Below are 11360 nucleotides of genomic sequence, written 5' to 3' on the forward strand. Positions count from 1 at the left end.
GATCGACTCTCTCCAATAAAAGGTTGGAAGTAAGTTCTCTGAACTCCCCCTCAGAGGACTCTCAGCACGACTGAGCACTCATCTCAACCAACTCCACCTCTAGCAGAGACTTGGGAGCTTCTCTCCCTCTCTCGCCTCGCTTGTATCCCCTACTACGAGCACTTCGGGTGCAAGATAATACAGTGCCTTCGCACACCCCCTTTGCTGGACGTACGGCCCCGCGGCCGGAACCAGGATAAAACCGTGCGTTACTGTGATTGACTCTTGCATCATTATCTGGGACGAGGAAACACGCAGCATTTACTAGTTGGGATTCAGGCCCCACGGGTCGGAACGCCGACACAACCTGGACCCGGGGCGTCGGGGGGCGAAGCGGAGGGCGGAGATGGACCCGATCGATGGATCCCGCCGTCCTGTGTGTTGTGTCCACTGGATCGGCAACAGGTGGATGCAGCGCTGGATTCCTGTGCGGTTGCTTTGGAGCGTGGGTATGGTTGCCGGCCGGGCCGGGGTGAGGCAAAAGCGAAAGCACGCGAGCATGGTACGTTGCCTGCACACGTATGTAGTACCATGCACAAAAAAAGCTGGCGGGAATAGTAAAAAGATAGGCGGATGAGGTGAAGGGGTTTAGTGCGTGCTGGATATTATATCTACTCATTGTTCAAGTGAACTATATATATAGTCGCAGGATGTATATAAGTGTACCAACTCAAAAAATCATTCTGACATGGGCATCTTACTGCAACAAAAAAACATCCTGCGACTAATTTTGTAGGCTCAATTATTGTTCACAATAATAAAGTTCATTGGGTTTAGTTTGCTTCTCTGCCCTTATTATATAGAAAATAATAAGGGCAAGATTTGATGCATCAGTAATTACTATTGTCAATTTTCTTTCTCAAACCTTGACAATCAGGTTTAGATTTTGACTTCTCAAAATCCAAAACGATATAGGAAGATGTATTTCGTTTTATTTACAGTAAAATAACAATTAACTCAATTAGCATATGTTAAAACTCGGCCTAGCTAGAAGGCAAAACACTATGAAAACTTTAATCTGGGCCATCAGATCAACATCCAAGGGGAGGGGCACAGAGAGGTGGGAGGGGAGATTTGCAAAAGTGTGATTACCCAATCCAAGGGCGGTCCAGATTATAAAATTACCTAATCTACCATATTCCTTGGATGTTGATCTGATGATTCAGATTGGAGTTTCCATAGTTTGTACGAAGAGATTGGTTTGCATCTGTTCCCATATATCAAACCTAATTTGGACAGCTGGAAATGAACACATGCATGGTTTCTTCCACGAAGGAGGCCGATGGATGAGATGAGATCATCCCTGTCAACACTCAACCCCTGCTCACGGCATGCATAATTCTGCCACCTTTCCAAAAAGCCTCTCTTTTTAGGTTTCATATAAATGTTGGGGAGCTAGCTGATGGTCCTGCTTCATGATTAGCTCATCACCAACCCATCCATCCATCTTCCTCATCTCCTCCTCACAGCTCGGCTCATCGCAGCCAATCCAGGACTGGGGGACAGCGACGGCCGCAGCCGCAGAGATGCCTCCGCTCCACGCGGGCTCCCCGCCCACTCGCCTCGCGACGCGTGGCGCCACCACCCCGGCCGCGGACGGATCCGCCGATCCCGCTGCGCCGCCGAGCCCCTGTGCCCCGCCGTGTTGCCCTCTGGTGGTTCGACGCGGACAGGGACATACGGTGGCCGGCCGGCGTGCTTATCTGGTTCGTTGTCCGGCCTCCAAGTGGCTTCTCTCGCGTCCCTGTCGCGCCCCGGCGAATGTGAACTCGCATCGTGAGCACGATGGGATCGATAGGATATAGTATCCTATCTACATCGTCTACTCCGGCAAGGGTACAAGGACGGCGGCGCCCGGCCGGAGATTCAAATCCAATGGAAGCCGAGGAGGCCGGAGGAGGAGGAGGAGGAGGAAGAAGAACCCTAGACCCCTGGCCCAGGCCCTGCTAGCTTTATGCGCTCAGCACTGCCGCCATGGTTGGTTGCGTCCTTAGCTTTCTTTCCCGCCAATCGCTGTGCGCGTGATGATTGAGTCCCTTGCAAGTCATTTAATTGCGATAGGAGGCCGGCCATCGGTGTGACGTGCATGATGTTGAAAGTTCCATATATAGTACAGTAGTATGCCACAGGAATAATGATCTATCCATGCACCAAATTGCATGCATCCTTCTCTCATCTCCACTAACTGTAACTGTGTGCGCGTTTTGCAATGAACTAGGGGGACGGAATTCCGATCCAAATCAGTTTCCCTTTAAGCCCAAACACGCACTCGCCTTTACCACGATGCCGACAGATAGATGTCTGTTAGTTATTTGCTATTCATGCCTTAATTAGCACAAAAACTTTACCATGACATATAGTATTATGCTTGTGGAGGATTGATACTTCTAAAATAAAGGATCCATATTGGTTAAGGGACAATGATTCTTCCATTACCAAAGCATGCTTTTGTCATGCTATAGTTTGCATTGCTTCCTCTATCAATCCTAAGTAGTAACAAGTCTTGGTTTCGCTAAAACAAATGTTCCTGAATTTCTTTTTTTCTTCTTGTTTTCCCTTGCCTAGAATTAATAGATATATAATGATAGTGCGCTCCACCTTGCAAGCTACTCTTATTTCCGAGATACCGTACAATTGTCATGTATTTCTTTCTGAACCATGATCATTATTCTTCTTTTACATTAAAACACCTGTACTCTTATTTTTTTAGTGTGCACATATATGTAGCTTAATGTAAGGCCTCAACTTTATTCCTAATGTACTTTAGGCATTGATTTATGGTATTATTGCGCTAGCTAGCTACACCATTCCGTTCATCCCTTCTTTCCATTCTTTTTGCTCCATCCAAGCAGTGGTGTTTGCATTGGGGCTTTTGTTCCCCTGTAGGGCCAAGCGGTTTGGTGTGTTTGGAACCAGATTTCACAAGGAAGCAACAGCAAAGCACGGAAACAATATTCTTTAATTAGGCTTGGAAAAACTTGGGCCATTCATGATGCTTACTTGCTGATTAGGCCTAGCTCCTAGCTAATAAACACGCATATGGGTCTTTTGCCCTCACTTGTTTATTTATTGATCCGACCCGACCCCTTTGTCTTTTCAAGATGTTGATGCTAAAGTTAGGGACCTCACTTCCAAGAAAGCCCTATTAATTAGTGCTAATCATGTTGTTAATCCCTAAAGCCCCATACTTGTTGCTTTCACAAGCATCCATGAGGATACAAGGCTACTTTGATCCGGCCACAATCAAGACATCTAGTGGATCCAAAGACCATATTGCCTTCCTGCGTCTCTGCATAAATTTAAAAACGAATGAGGCAAGTACTTCCTACAAAATTTATCAAACCTAACCTTGGCTTGCAATGGAGACATATATATACATATGTAACATCGCTCCTAGGGTCCTAATAAATGTATACATCACTCACGAGAATTGTTCAAGACCTATATAATGTAGCTACATACTAAATTTCTAGCTAGCATTTGCTTTTGTCTTGATGGTGTTTGGATTTTAAGAAATAAAGTGCCCACTGGGTTAATGGAATCCGTTCGACAGCAAAGCATTAGAGTACACGTCATGGGAGCGGTTGGATTAAGGCCATTCTCAGTGGGAGTTTCATGGGCATTAAATAGATTGACATGCCATCATTTTTGATGATGTGGCAGTGTATTAATGAAGAGAGAGGTGAAATGGGTTTCATGGGGATGAAACCATGTGTACACGGTACCTAGACAGGTTGTGTCTTGCATGCAATCTTAGAAACAACAATAGATGAAACTATGCATTGAGGGAGGGATGTTTCATCCTAGTTTCAAACAGCTTTAGATGATGTGTCACTCTAGGTAATCGGGTCCATGAAACTTCCACTGAGAATGGCCTAAGTACGTGTCTTAATGCCCAAGTGGTGATAGAGATGTAAAGGATTACTTAAAAGCACGCATTCGACTGGAATTATGACACGTGGTCATGGATTACTTGCATTGCTCGCCCACTACAATAGAATTAAGAATGTTCCTTCCAGTACCAAACTTGTCATAAAGTAGCTGCTATGGTCTACAAAGCATTAGCATGGTTTTTATTTTCTTAGTTTTCTTCCGAAAGTTAGGCTTGCTTTCATGGCATGATGTGATGTCTGAAAGATTAACAGTGTGAAAGTAACCGGAGAAGAAGGCATCAAATATAATTATGAGGAGAGATTGCTAATTCTAATCTTGTGTCCTTTGTATGTGACCCACACAAAAGGAAAAACAAACCATTTCTGTCCCTGATATTTTCGAGGCTCGTTCGTACGTATTACATACCCAGTGGACATTGTCAAAACTCAAAAGGCATGCACCAGATTGAAAAGCAGATATACATTACCGGATAAGATTAGAGAGCTCCACATATAACTGAATTATTAGATGATGGATGATGATGATCCCATATGCAGTCTAGAGGAGGATAAGAAAGATTAATTTCAGCACAAATTACAGTGACAACAGGATTATGTAGGGCGCGGAAAAGGTGACCGATGCGAATGATGACGCGTTTATTACCCAAGCATGTTGCTTTTTTTTTGTGCATCGTTCTGGTTGATGCCTTGCATGCCGTCAGACAAATAGTTAGTTGAAGCAAGTACACGAGCGAGCTTGTAGTGGCTAGCTTGTCCTCATCATCATCCCGGGGCCCCGGCCACGCAAATAAACCCATGCAAAGCACATGTGCATGCACCAGCAATGCAATGTTCATCGACCATGCATCCCTGTACGTCAAGACGGCGATGCTTGCATGGTGATCGATCTCGATTTTCGATCGATCGAGTAGTCGACGTCCCAGGAGACATTGCAGCAGGTTGCATTGCAACCCTGCATGCATGTATTCTGTTCTTCCTCCCCCTTGCTCCGATCCTTCCGGTCTGAATTCTCACGCGTGATGATGCAACAGGATCATGCAACTCAACGCGGTGGAGGTAATAATGCGCGCGGAGAAAGAGATGGGGATGCAGATGCAGACGGCGATGGAGATGGAGATGGGAGAGGGGAGAAAAGGCCGAGGGTTTATAGGTCGGGAGGTGAGAAGGGTCCCTCCACTCCCGTCCTTGCCTTTTTTTTTGTTATATATATCATGTGTGGTGAAGCGAACAGGGACAAGCTACCTAAAGATGGGGGGGAGGCCGGGAGTCGGATCATTGGATGGACCATTTAGTTCTAGTCAGAAAGCATTCAGCTTGCTATTAGCTTCATTGCATTGTATTATATGTGTGTTTCTGCATCGATTTCTCTGCAGGCAGCAGCCATGCATATCCATCCATCACTCACTGCTTGGCAACCAAAAAGCAGCAGGCAGATCGATGATGGACGACTCAATCCAACCCAATGATGGCAAGGACTAAGCGAGCTTAACCTACTCCTCTACTACAGGAGGGTCTCAGTGCCTTTTCTTTGATTTGCCTGCTCAACGCATGCTTTTCCAGTTCACTTCGCTCTCTCCGATCCCCGGGCAGATGCAACATGCCGTAGCTTCCTTTATTTTGCGTTGGACTTTTTGCTTGTGAGTCTGAGTCCTCCTCGATCCATTTTTTTCTTTTGAAAAAAAAAGATCAGTCCTCCTCAAGCTCGTAGACTTCGGCTGTAGCATGTACCATCCCCGAACAAATGCATTGCAGGATTGCACTAGTAGCTAGGACAGCACAGCTTGTTGTGGGCAAAAGGAGTAAACAAATAGCGTACATTATTTGTGCAACCCAACAGCAGCTATACTAGCTAGTGTCCTACCACCCAAACAGGATGCTCAATAATGCAGCTTGCACCTTGTGTTGCAACTGAAGCATAGAAGAAGACCCTGATCTCTCATCGCTACCATGCATTCTCGTCCAGCTAGATATCGATCGATGCACACAGATCGTCTTAAAAAATTCGATGGGTAAACACTCTGACAGCGATTCAGCCGGAACAGGGCCGTATCTAGGCCCGTGCGGGCCGTGCGACCGCACAGGGCCCCCAAATTTTAGGGGCCCCAAAATATAACGAGTATACTAGGTATAGTTATATAGTAGATTTTGTTTTAGTTATATTTTGATCCAATACGAAGCAAACTATAGCCCAAATATGTCATAGAAGAGGAAATATGTCGCTTGACCATTGTCTTTCAATCAAATCTGCAGATCGCAGTGCAATCTTTTTCGCTTCCACTATAACCGCTCGCCAGGCACGGCACAAGTCACGTCTGCACTTCCACCTTCTGGATTTCACTGGGCACTCGCAGGCGCAACGATGGTACTAGGGTCCAGTTCATAGTTTCGCACAGGACCTTCGAATTTGCCGGTACGGCCCTGAGCCGGAAGCTGCTGTTTCGCACATGATGCGTACGGCGGTGGCATCTATCTTTGCTCTGGTGACTCGATCTCTAGTCGATCTGTGCGGATAAGATTATTAAGCAGCTCCATCCTGTCGACCATTTATGCATAAATTAAGAACACGTACGTCGGGAGACGACACACATGTTTGGGTTTGGTTGCTCGAGAGAGATGTGATCCAGCGCTCGTGCGTCGTGTATGAATACCATTACATAGGAGTACACAATAATCACGGTCAATGCATCGCATCCCTCCGGTAATCCAGGGCCGGAGATTATTCCTCCCTGTCAGTTTGGTATGGCACCAACCAACCGACCGACCATCTATCATCCAAGCCGCCGCCGCGCGCGCATTAGGGAGGGAAGCAGGTCGTGCGTGTGTAAACGGTCTGTTTAGCCAGGCTCCGGCTCCTCGGAAAACAGCTCCGACTCTGGCTCCTCCGGTGGAGCGGCTTTTCTGGTGGAGCTGGAGCCGTTTTCAAAAACGTTTGGCTAAACAGATTCACCATTGTATTGAGGTTGTAAAATGTCTAAATTGCCCTTATTCTTTTTTTTCTTTTCTTTCTTTTCCTTTTTTTCTCCTCTCTTTTCTTTTTCTTCCTCTTTTTTTCCCTCCTCTCCTCTTATCCATTCGCCGCACCCCGTCCCCATCTCCTCGCGGCGCTCGTCGCCAGCCCCGCCGCCTCCTTCTCCTCTCCTCTCGGCGGCGGCAGCGACGGCCCGCACCTCCTCCTCCTCCTCCAGGCGGCGGGGACCCACGCCTCCTCCTTTGGTCCTCCTCCCGGCGGCTGGGGCTCGCGCCTCCTCCTCCTCCCGGCGGCAAGGACCCGCGCCTCCTCCTCCGATCCTCCTCCCGGCGGCGGGGACTCGCGCCTCCTCCTCCTCCGCACGCCGGTGGCGGTCCGCGCCTCCTCCGTACACCGGCGGCCCGCGCCTCCTGCTCCTTCCGGCGGTCTGGCCGCCTTCGTCCTTGCTGGGCCGCGCCCCAGCGGCGCCTGCGGCCGCGTGCCCGCGCGCAGTCCGTGCCCAGGGGCAGAGATGGGAAGGGGGAGGAGGAGCCGCGCGGAGCCACGTTCCCGTGGCTTCGCCTCCCATGTGTAAGTCGGAAACGGCTCCAGGTGCTGCTGTTAGGATGGAGCTGCTCCGTTTCCACCCCTTTGGCAGGGCTCCGAGCCCTGCCAAACAGGGCCTAAGTGCGCTGCCTTGTTGAGCTTTGACCAATAATGGCCCTCCTGGTAGCTGCTGGGAGTGTTTGCTAATTGCCTCGCAAACGGCATTGTCGTGGGGTTTCTAGGGGTACCCACAGCCGGGTGGCGGAGCGCACCCGCCTATTCCCGGAGAGGGAGTACTCGGGGAAGTACTAGGCGATGGGGCTGAATCTATGCTGAGACAAGGACTCAAGAACACACGATTTTAGAGTGGTTCGGGCCGCCGGAGCGTAATACCCTACGTCCACTAGGAGATGTATTGTTCTTGGTGGTGTGTATGAACCTATCCTCCGCTGGCCTTGGCTCTTGCTCAGCCCGAGGTTTTCTAGCGGCCCCCCCTTTTTATAGATCAAAGGGGGAGCAGATACATAGGATGTTGGAGCCCCGACAGGTGGGCCCAACGTGACTGTGGTTACTGCGGTAGCGAATCTTTTCCTCCGATAGGCGTACTGCTGCTCTTCTGACTCAGGGGGGGTCTTCTCTTGTCCCGTCAGCTAGGTGTCCGTTGGAGTAGCGTAGCTTGCGGCGTGGCCTGCTGAGGCTATTACGTAGTGTCATAAAGGGCGAAGCCGAGCCGTCGTATCCATCTGTTACGGCAGACTGGCAGACGCGGCGTGGGCGGCGCCAGTGCCCCCACTACCTTGGTAATACGCGATCAATAGTGTCCCCTGGCTAGTCGAACGCCTCGGCTTCTGCTATATCAATGCGGATGTCCACCTACCGCAATGAATGCGAAGGTAGGTGGGCCTCAATATGGTGACCAAGGGCCTCAATATGGAGACCAAGGGCCTCATATACGTGTCGGCCCCGGACCATCCTGAGGCGGGGCGCCGAAACCTTCCCTTGGAGAGGGGTCCGATTGCTATGCGGGGGGTCCGGGACCCTATGAGGGGTCCGGGACCCCGCGGGGGTCCGGACTCCTCGGGGGGTCCGGAGCCCCGGCTGCTTGCGCTTGAGCGCCTGTCTCTCCTGGGATACGTGGCGTCCCCGGACCTTCCCCGGCCGTGGAACTGGTCCGGTCCATTGTCGGGAGGACAGGACTTCGGACCGCAGGGGTCCGGCTGTTTGGTTGTAGTTAAGGATAACTACAATATCCTTGCCCAGACACAGCAAGAGGGGGTACCCCAGTCCTGGGGTACCGACAGTGGCCCCCGGGCCCACCTCGGGTGAGGTACGAACCCGTAGGTGGGGCCACCATCGTGATGAGCTCCTACGCAGGTTGATTGCGTTGGTGAGCTCATGGAGAGTGCGGGCATCCCGGACCCCTGAGGCCGGTATGCCCGTTGCTAGGTTTAGGTACTAGAGCGCTCTCCATGGGGCGACGAAGGTGTAGGCTTAGGGTACGGAACCAAGCTAAGCGGCTATACAGACTTCGGATCGCCCAGGGAGCAAGCACTGCTTCCCGGACCTGGCTTTTGTCGACCGTGGCGAGCGGTCTCCGCCGGAGCGGGCCACCGGAGTGGACTTGGAGCGACCGTGGCGAGCGGTCTCCGCCGGAGCGGGCCACCGGAGTGGACTTGGAGCGACCGTGGCGAGCGGTCTCCGCCGGAGCGGGCCACCGGAGTGGACTTGGAGCGACCGTGGCGAGCGGTCTCCGCCGGAGCGGGCCACCGGAGTGGACTTGGAGCGACCGTGGCGAGCGGTCTCCGCCGGAGCGGGCCACCGGAGTGGACTTGGAGCGACCGTGGCGAGCGGTCTCCGCCGGAGCGGGCCACCGGAGTGGACTTGGAGCGACCGTGGCGAGCGGTCTCCGCCGGAGCGGGCCACCGGAGTGGACTTGGAGCGACCGTGGCGAGCGGTCTCCGCCGGAGCGGGCCACCGGAGTGGACTTGGAGCGACCGTTGCTGGCGGTCCGATGAAGCTTGTTACCGGACCTCATAGTAAGGTGCAAAGAAACCAAGCCTTATACTAGAAGAGAGCCCGGGACCTCTAAAGACAGCAGTCTTGGATACTAGAGTACTTGTAACAGGGTAGTGAAGTACGTAAACTTTAGGGTACATTACCAGGCTAAGCCACGCGGAGCTTCTCTACCCCAGGATACAAATACCACTTCCCCAGAGCAGGTCCCTAGGGGTCCGGACCGCCTTCCAGCTAGAAGGGGTGTCTCCACCTGACCACAAGCCAGCAACTTAACTTGGATTGTTAGCAATAAGGGAAACTCCGGTCAAGAGAGAAGAATAGTTAAACCAAGGCGAATAGATATAATCAGGGTGGAGCCTAGGTAAAACTAAAAAAGAGAGTCTCCTTTATTATTGTGGTTGTCACGGTATACGTCGGAGGTCGGGATTACGAGGTCGGACCTCCACCGCTCCGGACCGCTTTTGCCTGTTTGTGTGATAGGGCCAGAGGTCGGGTTTACAAGGTCGGACCTTGACCGCTCTGGACACACACGTAGACGCCACGCTATTACAAAGGAGGAATTCTCTTAGTTTTTTTTTTCTTAGGAGTAACCTACGGCTGCATGCTATACAGTGTGTTCTTCGGAGGTGAAGGCGCCCTGGACGTGCCTGAACCGCATCATCCAGCATCACTTCGGGAGCTCGGGGGACCCCTTCTTGGCTGAGAGCTGTCACATGCTTACATGGCATGAGACAAATTCTTTGGCTTTGAATGGAAGAGGCCCCCTCCCCCTGCTGTCGCCGTTGCCGATGGAAACCAGAGCGCTTGCGCAGCAGATGGACCGGCGCGACGCGTGGAGAAGTGCGGTCGTTCGCCGGCTTGTCCTTGGTGCTAGCGCCAGGGGCCCCCGCACGAGGAGGCGGGGTCCTGTCTCCAGCAGCGCCGAGCAACGCTGAGGTGGATCCCCGGCGCTGGAGACGGCAGGACGACACGGTCAACTTCCTCCGGGATGGCCGTCGGCTCCAGGCTCCATGTTGAGAGAAAGCCTTGAGTCGACGCCATGCCACCGCAGAGGAGGCGTGGCCGTTGCTTGAGAGAAAACCTTGAGTCGACGTAGGGGCGGCAGCGCGCAGCGGCGCCTCCGCTGCGCGCTGCCACGCCGGCTCAGAGGTGTCGCAGTGGCGACGCACAGCAGGCGTCGCTGCCGTGCGCCGCCGCACCGAGGGCGTTGGAGCGCCGGTGCTATGGCATGTGAAGTGAGTGTGGCGCTGCCTTCCTTCATCTTCTCGCTCGTCATTGCAGAGGATGAACACGGCCCAGAAGCCCGAAAATCCAGCCAACGCCTGTCTTCCCCACGGACGGCGCCAAAATGTCGTGGGGTTTCTAGGGGTACCCACAGCCGGGTGGCGGAGCGCACCCGCCTATTCCCGGAGAGGGAGTACTCGGGGAAGTACTAGGCGATGGGGCTGAATCTATGCTGAGACAAGGACTCAAGAACACACGATTTTAGAGTGGTTCGGGCCGCCGGAGCGTAATACCCTACGTCCACTGGGAGATGTATTGTTCTTGGTGGTGTGTATGAACCTATCCTCCGCTGGCCTTGGCTCTTGCTCAGCCCGAGGTTTTCTAGCGCCCCCCCCCTTTTTATAGATCAAAGGGGGAGCAGATACATAGGATGTAGGAGCCCCGACAGGTGGGCCCAACGTGACTGTGGCTACTGCGGTAGCGAATCTTTTCCTCCGATAGGCGTACTGCTGCTCTTCTGACTCAGGGGGGGTCTTCTCTTGTCCCGTCAGCTAGGTGTCCGTTGGAGTAGCGTAGCTTGCGGCGTGGCCTGCTGAGGCTATTACGTAGTGTCATAAAGGGCGAAGCCGAGCCGTCGTATCCATCTGTTACGGCAGACTGGCAGACGCGGCGTGGGCGGCGCCAGTGCCCCCACT

This window comes from Panicum virgatum, chromosome 5K (genome assembly GCF_016808335.1).
Source record: "Panicum virgatum strain AP13 chromosome 5K, P.virgatum_v5, whole genome shotgun sequence".
Classification (NCBI taxonomy): Eukaryota; Viridiplantae; Streptophyta; class Magnoliopsida; order Poales; family Poaceae; genus Panicum; species Panicum virgatum.